Here is a 22935-nt window from a genome sequence, read left to right on the forward strand (position 1 = left end):
CAGCAAGCTTGTGATTAGACTTTGCTGTGACCTCAGCGCAGCAGATTCCAGATGAAGAAGTCGGTCTGTAGGGAGACCCATTGTCTGCCCAGACCTGCTGCTTCTGAATGGCAAGGTTGCTGGGGTGGGGTGGGGGGCGGAGGGCGGGGGTGTTATAGTAATGACCTCCACGTTTATGAGTAGCTGAAAGGTAGACCCCCAAAGCCATCTCTAATAGTAGCAATACCGTAACAACTATTCAAAAATTTGGAGAGCTTTCTTTTTTTAACTCACATATTCTGTATTATATTGATTTTATTTTATTTAAAATTTATTTATTTTTATATTCCCCACACAATTGCACCCTTCTTATCTTGACCCCAATCCCTCTTATTTTGACCCCTTATTTGCACCCCCCCCCCAATAGAGTGTCTCTGGTTCATAGTTGTTTGTTGATTTTGATTTTTTCTTTCTATTAGTTATTCTTTTTCCTGGTTCCTTATTTAGGTTTTCTAGATTCCTGCTATGAGTGAGACCATCCGGTATTTTTCTTTTTCTTTCTGGCTTATTTCGCTGAGCATGTTCCCTTCCAGCGCCATCCATGTCGCTGCAAATGGCATGAGTTTATCTGGAGAGCTTTCTTCACAGCAGGCACAATGCTAAGTACTGATAGAGGTTTTCACTTAAATCTCCCCGGTCCTAACACGTTGGTGAGATTACGGCTCTCACTTTTGAAGTGGGAAGACGGACATGGAAAGAGGTGATATTGTTGGGGTTTGTAGAGTCGCGGGTCCTGGGGTTCACTCTGGAAAAGGTGTCACCAGAGCTCCCGTTTCAGTGGCACGTGGCGAGTTTCCCAGGTGAGATTCTCCACGAGACAGAGACGTTAGTTATATTTAAAGAACAGGTTTGTTAGGGAAAGGGAAAGGGACAGGGGCAGGTTTTGCTAAGAGAAGCCTGCGTGGCTGCAGGCGGGCGGCCTTGAGGAGCACGGCCTCCGCGGAGGGAGGTCAGTGAAGAGAAGGCCCCGCTGCAGGTCACGGGCGGGCAGGAGGCTGCTGCCCTGTGGAGGAGAGGGTTGGTGAGAAGAAGCACCTGCATAGTCACAGGCGGGCAGTGGGAGTGCTGCCCCAGCCTGTGCAGAGACTGCGCTGATACAGTCTCCTTCTGTTTGGGAGGGGTCACTCCTCTGTGGAGTGGCGCGTGTTTGTTGCTGATTTGGGATAACAGCCAAAACCAGGAAGGGACCAGAGATTCCAGGGTGGGCCCAATCTCTGTATCTTTCCCCTCAGGCCTGTGCTCCACTCCCTGTAGCATCTGATCCTGCTTGGGTCTCATGCCTTGTGATAAGGCACTGGTGCCCAAGGGTCACGACCCCTGCAGCTGGGTTAATGGTCCTGTTATTCCCCTCCACCCCCTGAGTCAGGCTTTAGTCTTGTGAGGCCTCCTTTCCAGTTTTTCTAGTCTTGTTCTCCATTGGTACCATTTGCCCAAGGTCACACAATCAGCAAATAGCAGAATGGGTGTTGAACCCCCGTTGTCTGAGCCAAAGTCCATCTAACCACTGCAGGACAATACTGCTATTGTCTGAAGAAGCCATATGTGTAAGAGTTAATGAACTATAAAAAACTTGGTTAATATTTCTCAAAGTGCAATTTGTGGATATTAGTAGATAAACTTGTGGACCTGGCAATGCTGGGTGAGATACAGTGAAGAATGTTCTTGTAGCCTCTCTGGTGGCGTAGGGGTTAAGTCTCACTGCTATCACTGCTGCAGCCTGAGCTCGATTCCCCACCAGGGAGCTGACCCACATGGCGCAGCAGACCTCTCCTGTCTCACCCCTTCCTCCCCTCAGCAGTGTATTTCAGTAAAACCACCTGTTCTATTCCCCACTCTGTCTCTGCTGAATGCTCTCACTTCCCGCACCTCTGGCCTGCACCCCAGTTCTTCCATGCAAAAATAAATAATTTTTTTTTTTAAAAAAGAATGTTCTTGCACTCTTAATTCTTCTATTCGTTCAGAGACCCCAGGGGGTAATGCTTATGGACACTCTGCCAAGCAAGATCTAGTGTGGAGTAAATGCCACTGACCTCTGTGAGTTCATCCTCTTGGTGGGTGTCTGGCCCAAAAAAAAGACACTGGCAAGATGGATGCCGAAAAGACATGTAGTTATTTCCTGTGACAAGAAAAGGAGACTAATGTTTCCAAAGAAACTGTCTCCTAGATGGGACAGTGAAGTTATACAGCATCTTTCTTAGTGTGGGAGAGGGGCCTCAGATATGTCATTTTCCCCAGTCTTGGAATCTTTGGGTACATATCTTGAGCCAGGAGATCTGCAAAAACCATACTATCAGGAAATAGTATGATGTATACTCAATTCTTAACTCATCTAGCTTTGATTTGTGGTCAAGAAATTTGTATACAAGATACCTATGCCTGAGAACACTGGCCAACAGGAAAATTCCATCACTTTGACTAATGCTGTGCTCACATTGTTAGGGGGAAAGGATGTCCTGCACTAATCCCATGCAGGCTTTGTGGACCCCACCCCCACTCCAGACCAAAGCCATCAGGACATGGGGAAAGACACATCCCGTCACCACCAAAGGGAAGGAGGCTGGGACCTGAGGGTGGAGTTGGGCAGCCAGGTTGGGTATAAAAACCGAACACGTGGGCCTTGGGGGGCTGGCTATCGCTGGCCTCCCGGCTTCACCGCTCCTGGCTCTCAGCCAGCTCTCAGAGTGCCATTTTGGGATTCCTGATCGGCAGATCGGGTAGGACTCATTTAAAACTTTGTCTCCCACTTTTCTCCCTGAGCTGTACATTTCCTCATTTCCCCTTCCCTTGTAAATAAACCTTTTATGAACCTTTCGCGTGTGCCTGCAGCAGAGCATTGATAAGTCCTTTTAAGCACGCGCGTGAGGACCCACAGTCAGGCACCCCGTTTTGTATCGGGGCTGCCCTATAACAACATCTCTACATTTAGTTGAGGAGAGAGCCTTTCTGGCGAGGTACCTTTTGAGGGACTTGTGTTCCATGGAACACATTCTAAGACAGGCTATTTATTTCTAAATTATAAACTAAACAAACAATACAAATGATCCTGAAACAAAAGTCCATTTTATTCTGTGCATTTCTATTGCTTTCTCATAAAAAAGTAGTAGGAGAAATAGAAACTAAAGGAAAGAGGATATATTTTTTTCAATTCCATGTTCATCTTGAATTTATTAATTGCACATTCTGAAGCAATTCTTAATATTTTTAATCCTAGTATGTTTATTTATTTTGTTTAAATAATAAATTTTATTTTTATATTCCCCATACAATGCAACCCCCCCATTCTGACCCCAATCCCTCCCCTCCTGCCCCCGCCTCCCTAAAAGTGTCTCTGGTTCATAGTTTTTTGTTGATTTTGATTTTCACTTTCTTATAGTTATTCATTTTCCTGGTCCCTTATTTAAGTTTTCTAGATTCCTGCTATGAGTGAGACCATCCGGTATTTTTCTTTTTCTTTTTGGCTTATTTCACTGAGCATGATCCCTTCCAGCGCCATCCATGTTGCTGCAAATTGCATGTGTTTATCTTTTTTGAATGCTGAGTAATATTCCATGGTGTATATGGACCACATCTTCTTGATCCAGTCATCTATTTTTGGGCATTTGGGTTGTTTCCAAAGCTTAGCTATTGTAAACAGTGCTGCTATAAACATAGGGGTGCAGGTGTTCTTTGGAATTGATGTTTCTGTGTCAAAAAGGCATTGTTTGATAGAGCCAGGATTGTAAACCAAACAAGCACATAATAAAAAATAAATAAAAACCAAACTATAATAAATAAATGAAATATTAGTAATTACTCTTAAACACGTCTGTCACCCCCTGCTTTATTCTTAGCATGTAGAAGCTTTGAAAATACTCATAAAAGCTAATAACAGCGGGGCCTCCCTGGTAGTGCAAGGGGTTAAGTGCAGCACTATGAAGCTATGAGCAGCCACCACAGCACAAGTTCAAACCCCGGCCAGGGAGGTGGCCCACATGGTGCAGCAGACCTCTCCTGACTCGCCCACTTCTCCCCTCTGCAGTGTATTTCAGTTAATCTGCCTGTTCTGTTCCCCACTCTGTCTCTGGTGGATTCTCTCACCCCCACACTTCTGGCCTGTACCCCAGTTCTTGTATGCATAAATAAATCTTTTTTTTTTTTTAAAAAGCTAACAACAAAGAACTAAAGGATTTATCATTCCTGCAATTTTAAACTGTTGTGTTGGAGTCCCTGATGTGTAATAATAACATCGGGATAAAGCAGCAGGATGTCAGGAGAAAGTGGCAGAATATTGAGACATCCGGAGAAAAATAATAGCAATAAACAGTCTAGATTTTTGTTGTTCTAAGAGTTTCAAAATTACATGGTTTTTCCAGTGAGCTAAATGGCTCTGCATTCAAAGAGAGTTTTAAGCTTCCTAAAATGCTTAATTCATACATTTCCTTTCAGCCTTTAGAGTGTCAAAATTCTTGGCAATATTTTCTTGATTCTCTTCTATCTGTTGAAGTTTGCACAAATAATGTTGGTCTTTTACTCCAAAAAGAGTCCTAGTAAAGTATGCTAGCAATTTTTGATCACGTTCCCCACAAAAGTACCGCTAGATCCATGCTCCACCTTAAGTAATCTTAACTTCTTTTCCAAAGGGGAAGAACTGTAGTTTTCCAATTTTTATTTATTAGCATTGGCTGCTTGGTTTGCAATATTCTTTATTCCTATATTACTTTTTCTTTATGACTACATTAATTTTTAGTAAAGTTGTCTTTAATTTTTGTTTTCCTGGTAAGGAAGAAAAGGTCGTTTGGTAGGAAGATGACTCTGGATGATTGAGGGTGAGTCCTAAACGCAATCACAAGTGTCCTTATAAAAGGGAGGTAGAGGGCCTCCCTGGTGGTGCAAGGGGTTAAGCACGGCACTATGAAGCAATCCACAGCCTCTGCAGCACGAGTTCGATTCCCGGTCGGCCAGGTAGCTACCCACATGGCGCAGCAGACCTCTCCTGACTTGCTCACTGCTCCCCTCAGGAGTGTATTTCATTCAGTCTGCCTGTTCTGTTCCCCACACTGTCTCTGGTGAGACAGCCCCCGCATCTCTGGCCTGTACCCCAGCTCTTGTATGCATGCATAAGTAAACCTTTAAAAAATAAAAAAATGAAAGGGAGGCAGAGAGATATTTGGCACGCCAATGATGTGCAGACACGACAGAGAGACACATGAAGACACTGGCCTTAGTGATGAAATGGATGCACCCACAAGCCAAGGAACACTGGGGAGTGGCATTGTCTTTGGTGGTGAGTTAGCATGTTAGCATGTCTATCTATGTTCACCTCCTCCCTTTTGGTTTATTTAGCAGATATAGTGCAAAAAAGACCCCAAAAAGGAGAAAGAGAGGAAGAACTTGAGTAGGAGAAAGTAGAGGTAAAATGCTGTACCATTTGCTGCTCAACTTTTTATAGAGCTCTAAGAGTATATCCAAGGCAAAGTGCCTTCTCTCTTCACACACGTTTAAAAACTATTCAGTGTAGGGCCTCTGTGGTGGCGCAGGCAGTTGAGCGCAGCGCGGTGAAGCTGTCCACAGCCTCTGCAGCACCTGTTCAACACCCACCGGCCACGGAGCAACCCCCATGGCACAGCAGACCTCTCCTGTCTCGCCCGCTGCTCTCCTCAGCAGTGTATTTCGTCAGTCTGCCTGTTCTGTTCCTCACTCTGTCTGTGGTGAATCTTCTCACCCTCCTGTGCATCTGGCCTGTGCCCCGGCTCTTGTATAAATAAAAAAAAAAAAATCTTTAACAAAAAATTATAGTGTTAAAAAAAATATTCAGTGTAAAAATAAATAGAAAATAAAAATAAAAACTACTTAGTGTCTAGTTCATGCTTACTTTTCATCATGGCTGCTCTGGATATTTATTTAAACTTGATTTTTACTGGAATGCATCCAGTGATGCTGGGAGTTCATTAGGACTGCTGCTGACACACAATGCATGTGGCCTCCAAATCCAGTAGAAGGAATTTTGTTCTATTTATGACCGGTCCAGACTTCTCCATGAATAACTTTATGTTTTAGTCACATTATGGGCCACATAAATCTTTGTGGCTAGCCTGGGCAACAAATCACATTCACAATAATGTTTCTAAGAAATGTGTACTACAAGAACCAACACATAAAGTGTACTTATTTATCTGGTCCCCGAGTCTATCAGCATCCTGGGGAGCTCCCCCTCCCCAGCACCAGTTGAGTCACATGGCTATTGCATTAGATTTTTGGTCCCTAGTGCCCTGTGGGTGCTCCTACAGGCTTGGGTGCTAGAATCAGTTTTGTAATCTAGGTGATGTAAGTACAGCGTAGCCAATTAGTTGAACAGTGACTAAAATAGTAAAAGAACAAAATAAGAATGAGAAGCATGAGGTGTGATGTGAAGGGACTGCTAGTCTTCAAATAAGTCATAGATTTGAGAATTTGAGTGAGTCAGATGATGATTTTCACTTTCCTGATGATTGATGCCTCGCGTCTCGAGGACAGCATCACAGACAGTTGCTTTTCTCTAGTAACTCAGTCTCAATACTGCTGATTCAAACACAACAGTGCCTGTACATGGCAATAATATGCAGAGAGTTATCTAACCGTTTTATCAGTCTGACTTGTGGAGACATCCAGATTACAACTATAAAGGATAAAATTGCATTTGAAGTCCAAGGGCACTTTTTGCTTATTGGCAGTGACTGGCTAATTATTCACAAAGCATATTCTCTTTTCCTTCTGGGCTCACGTTTTCCATGCTTGGTAGTGAAAACATCAATCATTTTGGCAGCTGGAATGCGGAGAAGTGACATAATCTCAGACCAAACCGTGTGTGATCCTGTGCTATCTCCACCTTGGGCTGACAACTTCATGTGGGCACCCAGGGATACCCATCAAGTATTTGTCCTTCTCCTTCTGAGTTATTCCACTTACCATCATCACCTCCAGTTTCCATCCATGTTGTCACAAATGGCAAGATTTCATCTTTTCTTTTTTTAAAGGCTGAGTACATTATCATGTGATCAAAATAAAAGCACATGTCAAGTTAAAAAAAAATTTATATTTTTTCATACTATCAAAATGTGAGCTTTATGCTTATAACACATCCTCATTTGCACCAGCACATCTCAGGTGCTCCATATACCTGCAAGGCTTGTGGTTACCCCAGCCAACAGCTCGCTCTGGAACTTGAAGACTTTATCTCATGCTTGTCTGTGTTCATGGTTTCATCTCAATGCCTGGCACTCATAGGTATCTGGCAAAAAAAGGAACCTTGCTTTCATGGAATTAACTTTTCTTTATTCTAAATGCTGCAGGTAGTATGTTGTACACCTTCCTATTTATGCTGCTTCGAAATGTTTCTGACTAGACTGACATCATACATACTCTCTCCTCTCCTGATAATATTTTGAGATCAGGGTCATTGTGTTTTCTGATACCTTTGTGTTCCCAGTACTGCCTTGCATGGCACAAAATTAATAGAGGACATTATAATGTCATCCACGACTGAGAGGATAAAATGATCAAATTTAAATTGAAAGGGAAACTCATTTCCTCTTTTAATTATAAATTTTAAAATTAAGCTATGTTTATGTTGGGGGAACAATATGTTCTGAATGAACTCCACCCACTGATGTTTTATGGACTCCACCCCACCTCCATGCCAAAGAGATCCAGTCACTGAGGATTACAATTGCCGTCATGTCACGAATCTGCCATGACTCTTGCCTTCTCAGAAGATGGGATTGCTGGGAACTAAGGAGTTAAGCAGCCATGCTTGCTGTGAAACCAAACACATGCGGGCATGCACTCTCTGGAATTTGCCTGCCTTTAGCATGTTTTTGGGGTCCCACCTCTGACAGTGTTCCCTTGTAAATAAATCTTTTTTTAACCTTTTCTATGCTTGCTTGCACTTGGGTCCTATTCTAAGTTTGTCTTTTTTTAAAGCGTGCAGTGGGGACTCACACCCAGGCCTTCCCATTTCCTTTTGGGGTTGTCCTGTAACAATTACATAATAGTATTTTACCAGCTCTTCCCTCTAACTCACTAATCAATTTTATTTTGATACTATATTTAGTTGTTTTAATTACCAAATAGGCATAGAGTAGAAAAAGAAGCAAATGCATACAGACAACAAGTGAGAAAAGCAAACAACAAAATGACATGTACAAGATGAAACTTGTACATATGCATAGAAAAATATTGGAAAGAGTAAGTTAAAATGTTAAAAACAGTAGTTCTCTGGTATCTATGAGATGATGGGAAAATTCTCTGGCAGTTTTGTGTTGCTTTTATTTTGTCTTGTTTAGAGTATTTTTCGAAGACACATTATGTTGGTATTTAGTAAAAACAAAATACAGACATACATGTAAATTACAGTGGGTCAAGTCCTTCATAAAAAATATAAATGTGGGCCTCCCTGGTGGCATAGCAGGTTGAGCGCTGTGCTGTGAAGCTGTCCACAGCCTCTGCAGCATGGGTTCGATTCCCGACTGACCAGGGAGATTCCCACATGGTGCAGCAGACCTCTCCTGCCTCGCCCGCTGCTCCCCTCAGCAGTGTCTTCAGTCCGTCTGCCTGTTCTGCTCTCCGCTCTGTCTCTGGTGAATCTTCTCACCCTCCCACACCTCTGGCCTGTGCCCTAGTTTTTGTATAAATAAATAAATCTTTAAAAAATAGTACTTATTAAAAAATATATATAGATATAGATGTTTATTAGTGCCTCTTGCTTTCCTGAGTAGTTAAATAAACTAAGGGAAGATGTTTATGCTGTTTCTAGAACATACACCTACATTTGCCATCATCATTCCACACTCTAGTTTACTAAAATGAGTTAAATTATTTCTCAGGTTCACTCTTCTGCACTTTTCCCTACACCATGGTTCTGACTGCTGACCTCTTGCTTGTGATGGAATTTCCATTCCTGTGATATTAACTCCCCCTGGCTCTTCTTTCCCACTTCTTTCCCTCACCCCCAATTCTGGGACCTCCTTGGGACAATATTAAGCATTATTCCTCCTCATGCAAGTTGTTTTTACAATAGGGATTACAGATCAATTCAATAACAAACACACCTTATTAAGCCTTTACTGATGACACCTTGCCATCAGATCATTTGCAGATAAAGCAAATGTTTCACATTCTTTTTTTTAAAGATTTATTTTTATTTTATTTATTTATACAAGCACTGGGTACAGTCAGAAGCGCGGGAGGGTGAGAGAATTCACCAGAGCCAGAGTGGGGAGCAGAGCAGGCAGAAGGACCGAAGTACACTGCTGAGGGGAGCAGCGGGCGGCAGGAGAGGTCTGCGCGCCATGTGGGACCCTCCTCTGGTGGCCGGGGAGCAGCCGGGGATCCAACCGGCGTCGCAGAGGCTGCGGGCAGCTTCGCAACCCAGCGCTCAACCCTTGCGCCACCGGGGAGGCCCTGTTTCACATTTTTTAATCTGATTGTTTTGTTAAAAGAAAGCTGAGAAAACTTTTCTACATAGTTAACCTTTTCTCATTCTGAAACAATACGCTATACACAGTGGCCATAGTGATGTTTTAAAACCAGAAATCATTTTACTTCCCTGCTTCAAACTCTCAAACCTTTCCTGATACAAAGGCAAAGACACTGAAACACTTTTCTATGATCGCCACATACCTACAAAATGTCTTTTCTATTTATCCCCTAGGTTCCATTCTCTGGAACTTCCTTTCTGTTCCTTGAGGGTTTTCAGTCCCATTTCTGGCCAATTTCCTTACTTAAAACATCTCCGCAACATCCTTGCAAGTGCTGCTGCCTAGAGCACTTTTTCACCCTGTCTTTTTTGACCTGGAGGAACTGGCCTTGCTGATACACCAACACAATAATGCTTTGCTTCTCACCATTTACTTGTCAAATGTCATGTCCAAATTTGCATGTCCACAGAGAAGACCTCCCTGCATAGCTTGGCTTCCTTGTGTCTGCTTCTCCCTCCTCCACTCAGCACTCCATGTCCTGACACAGCTTTCTGTTTCCTAGCCATCTCCCCACCTGAAGTTACTGCACTTCCCATTCTTGAATGTGCATTGTTTGTCACCCCAACTAGAATGGGAGCTCCACAGAGCAGGGACTTTCCCTTGTGCCCCTGTGCCTAGGAGTGTGCCTGGTGCAAGGTGGGTACAAAATAAATCACTCTTGTTTTAGAGTCTATATAAAGATGGCTCCTCATTGATTATCATTCTCAAATGCTCAGTGCCTTTTGGGGCCACCGGAAGAGAACCATTCTGAGTCCACTTCTGCTGTCTGACATTTTCCAAGTTCCTGGGAAGATTCTATTTGCTTCTGCAACGGTGAGTCAGCCAAATCCATCAATGGCTCTCAGTGGTGTCCTTTGATCCACAGGGATGAATTATGTGCTATCTGCAGGAGGAGCAGTGCTCACATTTGAACAGTCTCTTATCTGTCACACCCATGTCCTAACCTTGAATCAACATTTTACTGCAAGGCTGGTCAGTTGGATTTGATATGAGTCTATTTTAGAACTTAGGTCCAAATGGGAATGATAAACCTGGCTCCAGTAGCAATGCAGCCTAACCAATTTTTTCTAATTCATCCTAAAATTTAATTCAACCATAACTACATACAGTTTTGCTGATTCAAAAATAAACAGAAGTTTATCCTTCATGAGAATGGTGGAAATTTCAAGATTCAGTGCAATATAACCTAGTTTACAGATAAAAGTAACACTCAGGTGAGGTTGACCTTCCAAAGGTCATTGCACCAGATGAAGGCCGAGCTCCATTTAGACACCCTGCCCAAGCTGTTTCCACTCCCACTAAGGAAAGACAGTGTTTATCAGTTACAGAATTATCTCGATGATAATACTTCAGAGTCTCTCCTCTGTCACAGTGACTGCCACCAAGGACAATCAGCAAAATTGGCAACACCTGAGTGAACAAGTCACAGGACTTTAAAAAAAAAAAAAAAAAACATTTTTGAGTTTAAGGATTTAACTTCAATTTGGAATGGTCGTTCTAATGCCTTGGTGCTTTTCCTTCACCTTTGCTTTTGGAGGACAAAAGGCATGAATGTGTCTATTACACACACTGACTTAAAGGACATTAATTCTTTTCAATCCACAGCAGAGTCTTCACCACCTACCCTCAGCCTGGGGAGGAAGACACAGCTGCCTGGCCAGGCCACAGGGGCTTTTCTTGGGAATGAGTGGAAGTCGGCTGGCAGGCAACAGAGCCCACTTCTCGGGGAAAGCAGAAATGCCCGGTCCACTTGGTAAGGACAATTTTGGCCAGAAGACCTTGCCCAGTGGAGCAGGCTGGGAAAGGGAACATATCACCAGGCCATTCCTGATGCTCCTAATTTTGCCAGGTGACATGATATTGAGCCTTCATTGTAGCCTGACTGCTCCTCTCACCACTCCTATACTACAGGCTGATGTCACCTCCCCCACGGATTGTGTGACAACCTCTGGACCACACTAAATCAAAGTTGATGGGAGTCTTTGTAACTTGTAAATAGCACCACACTATTCCTTACCTAAAAACCTTCAAATGTCCCCCAGACCTAAAAGGCATATGCAAACTCAATCCCATCCCATGAAGTTCCTTGATGATCTGAGATATTGCTCACCTGACTGTTCTTATTTCGTGATCTCTTAAAAACCATATTCCAGATTCTGGTAACAACCGACTTATCTCATGGTCTTTGTGTCTCTACACCTTTATGTGTGCTGCTGCCCAGAGCACTTTTTCATCCTGTCTTTTTTGACCTGGAGGAACCAGCCTTGCTGATACACCAACACAGTAATGCTTTGCACCCCAACTGACCTGGCTGTGGAAGTCTATTCCTCTTTGTTCCCCATGTCCTTCATGTCTAAATCACAGAAATATCAAGCCTCTCAACTTTAGAGGAGCTGACATGGTCTTTGGCTTTAATGTAAATGGCATTATGTACATGATTCTCTCTCACATGCTCTATTTTACAGTCACCTCTGCCTGCTGAGCACAGCCCAGGATGTGGATCCATCTTGGTGTTCACAGCACAAAATTATTCTACTTCTGAGGAATAGTACAGAAAAGCTATTTGATTTATTTACGTGTAATTACTTCTAACGTGGAACAATTAAGAAGGGGTTCCTGAATTGAATTGTCAATACTTGTTCTTCACATGGAAGTGGTTTTAAAATATTTGGCAATGAAATAATAAAACAAAGGTTTAACATGAGAACTAGAAAAAACATCTTTGAATGTTCTCTTCATGCACTCACCATAGTTGGGAGCTCGTACGATGTGTTCACGGCATGATGAGAAAAAATGTTCAGTTTGATATTACAAGTCAGATATGGTAGGAAATGGGAAATGAAATTAAGGCTTCCTAAATTCTCATCCCAAAGACTACTTATAATGGTGATTATGACTATGATTTTATAAAATGTCAAACTATAAGATTTTACAAATCATGCTTTCTATTTTGAATATCACAACTGAGCCTAGTCAGGAAATATTTCCATAATCCATTTACTTCGATGGGGGGCTCTTGCCCAGTGTTCTGATGGTGGTGGCCGCTGATCACCCCATTCCTTGTAACTGGGGGCTGAAACCAAAGGCTGTTATAGGTGGTACCCCCTGGAAGGTGGTGCAGGTGAGGATGAATAACCCCAGGTGAAATACAGGCACCATATCAACGGGGGTGGAGACTTGGATAGGAAATATAAGGGACTATAGAAGCAGCCCCCAGGAGTCAGTGTCTTTCGGGATGATTCCGCATTTTTGGGATGTCAGCAGTTTTTCAGGATTCAACATTCCAGGGTCAGCAATTTCTGCCCCCACCACTCTAATCTTCCAGAAGACTGCTGTGGGCATCCTGAGGACATGAAGAGGCTTCCAGCAGGCAACCTCAGAGGAGGAAATTCAGAGGCTTTGCAGGTAGCCTAGGGACTGACACTGTTCCCAGCTTTGCTGCTGCGACAGCTGGAGGGGAAGGCGAAGATGTGGAGTTAGATGCCTTGCTGAGCTGCGTGAGTGTGGCCATTTGTCGGGTTCTTGGGCTGCTGCAGCTGCTGTTTCCAGTGTTATTCACCTAATACCATGCTGTTGCCTCTGGCACATCTTGGTGGCTCTGATAAATGTCTTCTGCTGTCATCTTGAGTTGGATCCCAGTCTGTCATCTCTGGCTGCCACATGTTCCAAGTCTCCAGGGATGGGAAGACACCATCTTAGATGCCTTTTGTTTAGAATTCCAAAACACCGGACACAGCTTCGGGTGAGGTAAACAGCCGCTTGTGGCCTTGATAGGGGCTAGGAAGGGGGAGGAGATCGGGTGAGACACTGAGCTGGTGCAGTAGGAAATCTGCACACACATATTGCTTATGGCCTGTCTTCTCTGAGTTAATTTTCCAGCCCAAGGACACGTCTGGAGGAGTGTGGGGAGCAGTGCTATCTGAAGACTGGCCTCAGCACACTGGGACGAGCATGAGGCCACGGGTCCAGGAGGATGATAAGGAGCTCCAGGGGCTGGACATCACAATCTCCTGGCAGCGGGGAAGGCCTGCTTACTGCTGAACTCTCTTTGTTCAACTCACTATAAAAAGACAGCTGGAAATGAAATGCTAAGGCAGTTTCTTTAGGGTGTTAACCCCCTGTCTTCCAGATTGCTGGCTGTCTGATTAAAGTGCACTTTAAAGATTCAATTCCTGTCTCTGCTTCATTGGTATTCGATGGTGACAGGTGGCCCAATCTCTGGTCTTCTGGTTATGGCCTCAGCAACTCTTCGTTTTCCCTTGTTTCTTAAATAAATCCCATTATTGTTGTTGTCTGAACCTGAGTGGTCTTGCCATTGTGCCCAAGAACTCAGACAGTGACCAGCAAATTATTGGAGCACCGTCCTTGGCCAGTTTCAGTACCCCCCGTTACCCGATATCATCCTCACTAGCTACACATAGCTTTCTGTAACTCACTCTGGTTTATCTCGGCTCTGGGGAGAGCACACAGAATTGTCCTTTCCTTCTTTGTGGGTTTAACTGTCACTCATCTGATGCCCTGAGCGTCACTATTACTAGTTCTATTTAACACCTCTCTGGAGCTATGCAGAGTCCTCTCGCCTCTCCGTATCCCAGGTGGGGTGGGGGGAGTGTAAAAGCACATTTTCGCCAGCTTCATTGGCAAGTGGATGCACATTAGCAGTTTTCTTAGCAACCAGAATGTACGATCCTCTACGGACAACAGAAAAATGACACTCCCAGTCTTGCGTGAACCCACACAGCGGTGTGGAAACAGCTTTGCCTCTGGCCCATTAGTCACATTCACTGGATCAAGTAACGATCAGAACAATGGGCAACGCTACACGCCACTGTGTGCTCAATGACTGTGTCCACCCTATGAAGGCTGTCTCCTCCTCCCCTTCTCAGTGAGGTTGGGAGCAATGTTCTGGACTCCCATAGCTGCAGACTTGGAACAGCTGGGATTCAGCTGTCTCGGGAATGCAACGCTTTAGTTTCTGCAGTGAGAAAAACGGAATTGTATTTGTTGCCTCCTCCCCTTTCTTCAAACTTTCCTTTCCCTCTGAATGGTTCTGAGAAATGACTGTTGTGTGGAAATGAATCACAATGAATCCTGGAGAGAAAAAAATTCAAAATCTGTTCCTTGGAATCCTATCAGGCTCAAGTCCCACTTCTGTTCCTTGGGGTCTTTTAAGGCATCCCAGCAAGGGATTGCTCATCCCTCTGAACTCAAAAACACAATTTTTTTCTCTACTGATGTTTAAAGCATGAAAGTGCTCCTATTGTACTTTATGTTGTTATTTACCTCTTATTTGCCTTTCCTTCCCTTGTGCTCTTTCTAATAAATACATGACTTATTTCCCCACTAGTTCACCTACATTTGCATGTGAGACACTTCCATAACTTTGGCAGCATCTAAAACTCATTTTTTAAAGTGATGTTACAAATTAAAAGATGAATTTTCCATGTGGATGACTATATGTTCTTGAAAAATACGATATCTGCTTTTCAGGTGTCAGAAATAGGAGTCTTTGTAAGAACTAGGTGGGGAGCAGAGTAGCGTAGACCAGTGAGTCCTCCTGCAAGGAAAGGGGAATAAGCTCTCTGTCTTCCTCTAATGGTCCCTGAACCTAACTCTGGAGAACCACGCAGTCTTCCTGTGGACACGTGCTGAGCTATTTTGTTTCATCTTGAAATAGGGAGACATGAGGAAATATGAGAAGAAAAGGAATCACCCAAAATGATTAGCGGGAGCAGTAAACAGGGCTGCTATAGTTCTTCCACTCAGCCAGATTGGAAAACCTTAAAATTCACAAGGCACTGGATGTATGGCTCACAGTGGTTTTGCCTCAGCAATAGGGAATAAGCAGCCAACGATTACACCTGGCTTTAGTCCCACCCAATATATTCTAAAACCAAGACCCAAGAGTGTCTGCATGTTTCCTGATATTTTAACTGTATCCCAAAACAAAGTTCAAAATTATTGACAGGAGTCAAAAATATTCAGCATTCCAATACAATAAAATTCAATGTCTGGCTTCTTTTCAAAGATCACCAGGCATGCAAAGAGTAGGAAAATCAGATCCCTAAACAGACAAAAAATCAAGCAAATGAAACCAGAACTGACACATATTAAAATTAGCACTAAAACACTAAAGAAATGATAGTCATATGTTTCATGTTCAAAAAGTGAAGCAAGGCCTCCCTAGTGGTGCAAGTGGTTAAGTGTCAGCAGGTGAAGCAATCTGCATCTACTGCAGCATGAGTTCAATCCCCAGCCAGGGAGCTACCCACATGGTCCTGTCTCGCCCACTGCTCCCCTCAGCAGTGTATTTCAGTAGATCCGCCTGTTCTGTTCCCCACTCTGTCTCTGGTGACTCCTCTCACTCTCACACCTCTGGCCTGTACCCCGGTTCTTGAATGCATAAATAAACAAATCTTTTTTTATTTTATTTTATTTTATTTTTATCGTAGAATAGATTTATTTACCTGAAACCATGTCTGTGCCACGCTTCTTACCAGCACAGAAATAACTAACAAATCTTTTTTTTTTAAAGTGAAGCAGATATGGAAGAGATACAGAGTTTGCTAGATGTGAAAACTATTGTGTCTGAGTGGAAAACTCCACTCTGTGAAATTGATGGTGGCTTAGACACTGCAGAAGAAAAGATTAGTGAATTTGAAGGCAAGGCAATGGAAACCACCCCAAATCATGACCAGGTATGGGAAGGCCACAGAAGCTCCTGAGGAAGAGTTCCCATGAGGGTAGAAAGAGATGGAATTGGTGAGCAGGTCCTCACTCTAAGTGTGTCACTCTGGTAGACTGCAGATTTGAGACTCCTGCATGGTAGACTCCAGAATCTAAAACTAGTCATCTGTCTTGGTGAGGTAGGGTGGTGGTCTTGCACTTACAGAATGGTGAGCTGAGTGATGTTAAGAACTGTTGCCTGGGATGTGACCTGAGGCTAACATTGCATTAGTGAGCATGGGAATGACTACCTTTTGGTGAACCTTGAAGAACCACTCCAGAGAATGAAACAACCACTGCCACCCAGGCAGCAGTTGCACCATCCAAAATCAGCCAAGGAGAAGGGATGATGTCCTTGGACTACTACACAGATTTCAGGTTTCAGTTGCATTGACAGGCACAAAGAACAACAGAGCATGTCTGGATACCCAGTTTTCTCATAGCATTTGTGGAGTTTACTGTTCCCAGATGGGAATGTCCTGAGCTCTGGTGTTTTACAAAGACCACAGATAATTATGGTTAGGGTCTCATAACAAAGAAGCATCCTCAGGGATTCTCAGACATATGGCAGAAGGAATTTGGGGAAAAGAGAGTAAGATTTCCCTTTTAATATGGGTGTGAATGTTATACTTTGGCTTGCTCCAGGGGATAGTTATTATTCCCCAAATCAAAACATCAACACTCCACTTACATAAGAGAAGTCAAAGATGTGTCTCTTAGCACTTTATCTGTTAAAATATTTCTAGAGAAAAATACCAAAATAAAACAAGAACAAATAGTCCTAAAAGAGGGAGTTTTGGAAGTTCTGCCCAGTTTAAATTTCTCCTTCAAATTCCATTAAACATATGTATTATTTTACTTTGTTGTGTAACAAAGAAGGGAGTTATGAAGATGAATATGTAATTATTATCCAATTCTATCACCCCCTTTATTTAGTACTGCTATACTCAATGGTTATAGTTGAGAGAGAGAGAGAGAGAGAGAGAGAGGTAGGTAGATTTGTTCTGCGCCAAATACGATTCTATACATTGCCTTAGTCATTAAAGTTCAGCTCACTTAAGAATTCGCAAATCTGATCTCTTTCCTTCTGCCATAATTGCTGAAGCACCAGCAGTCAAAATCAAGTTCAATCCCTTTGTGACTTCTGACCAGAGCAAGAACCATACAGGCACTTTGACACACTCTCCCACACTCATTGGAAGCTCACATCTTCCCCTCTTCCCAATGAGCAGAAGCACCATGTCCAATCAGTGCCCATCAGAAAGATGATGAAGTTCAGGACATCACAATAGGTAGCAAATTTGTCAAGCCTCCAGGTTTACAGTTAGAAATACATCATTTACCTTGAATGAGGGTAGTGAGAGATGCAATGGCAGCTGTTCTCGGGGGTGTTCACCCCAGCTAGGGGCTCTTCATTAGATGAAAACTGGACAAAAACCCCAAAACAGAGCCTCCCTGGTGGCGCAGGTGGTTGAGCGCCACACTGTGAAGCTGTCCACAGCCGCTGCAGCGCGGGTTCAATCCTGGTTGGTCGGCGAGAATCCCACATGGTGTGGCAGACCTCACCTGTCGCACCCACTGCTCCCCTCAGCAGTGTATTTCGTCAGTCTGCCTGTTCTGTTCCCCACTCTGTCTCTGGTGAATCCTCTCACCCTCCCGCTCATCTGGCATGTACCCCGGTTCTTGTATAAATAAATAAATCTTTAAAAAAATAGTAAAAAATAAACACCAAAAACATCCAATAAGGCAAAGCCAAATCTTGCCGAGTAGGAAAGGAGCAGGGCAAATATCAATCTGAGGAAGAAACCATTGAAAAGATGCAAGAGTAAGGTTGACTTATATTCAATGTTCATCAAAAATGGCTAAACTGGACAAAAATTCTCACTCTATTCATAAAAAAAACACCATTAGAATGTGTAATATTTCTTGTGGGAAAAATATGGGGCATAGTAAAATGAAGTCTGTATATGACTTAACTGATATGGAACTAAAAATTATTAACTTCCATGATGAAACTTTGTGTGGATTATCTTTTGCAAAAATCTTATCACTTAGACATGCTTACACTTGAATGTAATGATTCAGGGCCTCTTATGCAAGATAGTTGTAACTATATGTTTCGCCGTGTAAAACTTTAGAGATATGAAAATGCTTTGTTCTAAAATGAACTTGAAAGACATGAGACCAAGAGGGAGTGTAGGAAGGGATTGCCCTAATTTGAACAGGATTGCCCATGCACACACATCTCAAGAATTCTAACTCTTCGTTATTTTCCAGTAAATCTCTCCTGACAAGCAGTATCTTCTACCTCATTACAATGCAAATTGTTTCCAACTATTCTGTAAATAAAAAATTTCTATACTCTGGAATTATGACTTATATAATGATATGTAATTTGATAGCCCAAAGCAAAAATGTCTATTATACCTTCCTTTTATGTTTTTCTTAATACTAATCAATGTTTTTTGAACTCAAAGACCAACTTTATGTGTGAATAATTTCAAAAGCATGAGCACTAAAAGAACAGTAACTTTAACAAATATACTCAAATACACTGTTTGAGAAATAATTGCTTCTTTGTAAGTTGTATTTTTAAAAGAAATACCTTCTCAGTGGGTGATCTTGATTTATGATTGCAATACCAAGTGCTTTTTATTATCATAAAACACTGCAGAATTGAAAGTAACTTTTAATTTAGATACTTTTCAGATTTCAGTTGAAAATCAAATATTCAATTCTACATGCTTCTTTATAGTCTTCAATAGTTAGAGAACCTTATTAGTTACAGTCCTGTTTTTAATTCTATAAGGACTAATAGTCCTGTTACATAAATTATTTAATGAGCAAAAAAAAAAATCATACTAAGAGATATATTCACTTTTTTAGTTCCACTCACTAAGATTCAGCCCTAATGTACTGAGACTATCTGTGCCTGAAAAGTGTATATAACATTTGGAAAAATTAAAAAGTAACTTTGCCCTGAGATGTAACTTATTCACTCATGGAAACATCAGCAAGAAAAGAAAACAAAACCCGTAATTATACTTGTCAACCATCTTTATTCTAAAATGCTAATATAGGGCCTCCCTGGTGGCACAGTGGTTGAGCGCTGGATTGCAAAGCTGCCCGCAGCCTCTGCGGGCATATGACCCAGCAATTCCACTCCTGAGAATCTACCCAAAGGACACAAAGCCACTAATTTGAAAGGAAACCTGTGTTCCTATGTTTACTGCAGCACCATTAACAATAGCCAAGATAGTAAAACCACCTAAATGCTCCAAGAACAGACAAATGAATCAAGAAGATATGGTATGTATATACAATGGAATACGACTAAGCGATCAAAAAAGATAAACATTAGATAATTTCACATATAGGTAGAATGTAGAGAAACCAAACAAAGGGTCAGGAAAAAGACAAAATTTGCAAGCTGACCACAGACCTGAGGCATACAACAGGGAAGGGGGAGGGAGAGGAGTCAAAACAGAGGAGGAAAGAGTACAAGAGGTATGGTGATGGTTCACGGGTGCTGAGGTATTGGGAGAATTATGGAACTACACCTGAGGGGAGAAATTAAATACTGTCCAAAAGTTAACGAAGATGTAAGGAAATAAATTATTAAATTAAAAAAAATTTCAAAAACAATAATTTCAAGACTCTGGAAATTGATCAAAGTCACACAATTTGAGAAACATCAATTCAAGAAAAACTAGGGAACCTCTCTAAGAACTGTGGGAGTCTGAGAAGTCTAGGCTGGGACTGCTCCCCTTCTGCCTCCCACACCCCATGAGCTCCATTGTGCAGAATCCTCCCAAGATGGACAAGCTATGAGAGCAGGTAGCCTCAGTGCCCATGCAGGTTGATAGAAAAACATACGCATAGGGACGTTAGTGACAAATAGAAATGACCTCTGGCAAATATGCAGGGAGGCCAACTATGTGGTTCATCTGAGAGCAAAGGGTTGAACGAGTACCAGATGAATAGATTAGAAAGAAATCTGACAGAGAGATTTGGGAAATGGATCTTGGATCTTGGTAAGCCCACACATACCCACATATCTCTAGGGCTCAGGAAGGTGCATGCATACATACAAGACATCAGACACACAGGAGAGATTTGAGAGGACTTCTGCTCTGTAATTATCATTGGCTGACACAGAACATAAAATTGGGGCAGACTTCTAAACTGGCTGAAATTTCAAAACATTCTCCAAGCCACACATAGGGTCAATGGCAAAATGTAGAAGTGGTGGTGACTCTATGGAAAATCTTTGACCAACCTCTGGTTGACTATTGAATTATACCAATCATGGAGAAATCCTAGAAAGTCAGTTTTAAAAGTAAATAATAATAATGATGACTATGATGATAATCACAACAGACTTCAAAGAATTAAGCCAGGGAAGTCACTAAGAAACAAATAAACAGCCAGGAGGAAGAAATCAAATCAGAAGCTGCTACAATATATTCTCTAAAGTGTCTGATTTTCAGCAAAATTTATGAGGCAGGGAAAAAAATCTAGGAAAGTGCAACCATATGGGAGAAAAAATTTAAGTCAATAGAAACTATCTTAAGGAGGATGCCAAGCTGGACTTCAGAAGACAAAGACTTCAAATGTTACAGTAAGAAATTTGGGTTGAACTGCAAGCAGGCCTACTCCAATACCTGGGACCTGTTGCCATGTCAGCACTGAGGGTGAAGAGTTAGGTTTTCCCAACCCAAATACCCAAAATGAAATGACTAGATCAAGAAAATGTGATATACATACACAATAATCAAAAAAGATAAACTCATGCCATTCGCAGCAACATGGGTGGAGCTGGAAGGGATTGCGCTCAGTTAAATAAGCCAAAAGGAAAAGAAAAACATCGGATGGTTTCACTTATAGGAGGAATATAGGGGGACCAAATAAGGGATCAGGAAAAAAAAATAATTATAATAAATAAAAAATCAAAATTAACAAGTAACTATAAATCAGAGACATTCTGCAGAGGATGGGGAGGAAGAGGGATCAAAACAGGGGAGGGAGGAGCACAAGGGTCTACGGGATGGTTCGCTGGTGAATTGGTGGAGGGATTTTATGGGGATTACACCTGAGAGGAGAAAGTATACATTGTACAATGATGCGTGTGTGTATAAATAGACATTTTTTAATAGTTTCAGGTTTAAGGAAAAATGAATGCAAAGCACATAGAAGTCCCATATAGCTACCCCCCATCATTCCTATTAACATCTTGCATTAGTGTGGTGCATCTTGCATTAGTGTGGTGCATTTGTTATAATTGATGAGTACGTTATTAGTACTTCAGTCCATAGTTTACATTAGGGTTCATTCTTTGTTAAGTTGTATGGGTGTTGACAAGTGTATAATGAAACGCAGCCACAATCACAGGATCACACACAATGGTTTCGCCACAGTAAAAATCCTCTGTGCTTTACTCATCCCTCTCCCACCCCATCCTGGATCCGCTCACAACCACTGGTCCTTCTGCTGTCCCCTTTCACCTTTTCCAGGATGTCATATTGTTGAAATTTCACAGTACCCAGTTTTTCACCTGGCAGTGTGCAGTTAGCAGAGTTTTCAATAAAAACATGAGATACAAAGTGTGTTGAAGAAGAAAGCAAATGTAGTTCCATTATGAGGATGCAAATTGGTGATTTAAAATTAAAACCAGGGCCTCCCGGTGGCGCAGCGGTTGAGCCTGGGTTGCGAAGCTGCCCGCGGCCTCTGCGGCGGCGGTTCGATCCCCGCTGCTCCCCGCCACCAGAGGAGGGTCCCACATGGCGTGCAGACCTCTCCTGCCGCCCGCTGCTACCCTCAGCAGTGTACTTCGGTCCTTCTGCCTGCTCTGCTCCCGCTCTGGCTCTGGTGAATTCTCTCAGCTTCTGACTGTACCCAGTGCATGTATAAACAAAACAAACAAACAACCAGCAAACAAATAAATAAAGCATGCCTCTATAAAAAATTAAAACCAACACATCTATGTTATTTCACTTATGATGATGGCGATACATTTTCCAGTTTCCCCCAAGCCATCAGAATACGGTATCGTTACTACACCCACAGGCTCCATAATTGCCAACTTGGATGCTTGCTCTTGAGCAAGTTGCTCATTCTCTAGACATTTTCAGGAGCCAGTTACACTCCCTAGAGAAAATCTTGATGATTTTTATAAAAATATTGGTTCTGAGGATTAAATGAGAATACCTGTGCTTGGCTTAGGGCAACTCCTCCTTTGTACGGTGAATGTGAAGAGAAAATGAGGTCACACTCTTATAACACTCAGAACACTTCCTAGCACATAGCAAGTGCTCAGTAAATATTAGCTGTTAATATTCTTGGCACAACTGCTGATTCCCCTTTCTCTGTGAACTGCATTATGTAAACAGGAGAATCAAGGGAGGGGGAGCCCTCAGTTGAAGAGGAGGTAGAAGAAAGGCTAAGAGCACTGTAGAGAGAGCTCATCTGCATTTAAAAGCCCACAGCTCAAAGCAGAAAGGGTAGAAAGTGGATCTCAGGAGACACAAACTCTAAGAAAGAAAAAATCAAAATCAACAAACAACTATGAACCAGAGACACACTATGGGGGGAAGGGCGGGGAAAGGAGGGATTGGGGTCAAAATAAGGGGGGTGCAATTGTATGGGGAATATAAAAATTTAAAAAATAAAAAATATA

Source organism: Talpa occidentalis, unplaced genomic scaffold (assembly GCF_014898055.3).
Source record: "Talpa occidentalis isolate TD23 unplaced genomic scaffold, MPIMG_talOcc4v2.1 talOcc4.13, whole genome shotgun sequence".
Taxonomy (NCBI): Eukaryota; Metazoa; Chordata; class Mammalia; order Eulipotyphla; family Talpidae; genus Talpa; species Talpa occidentalis.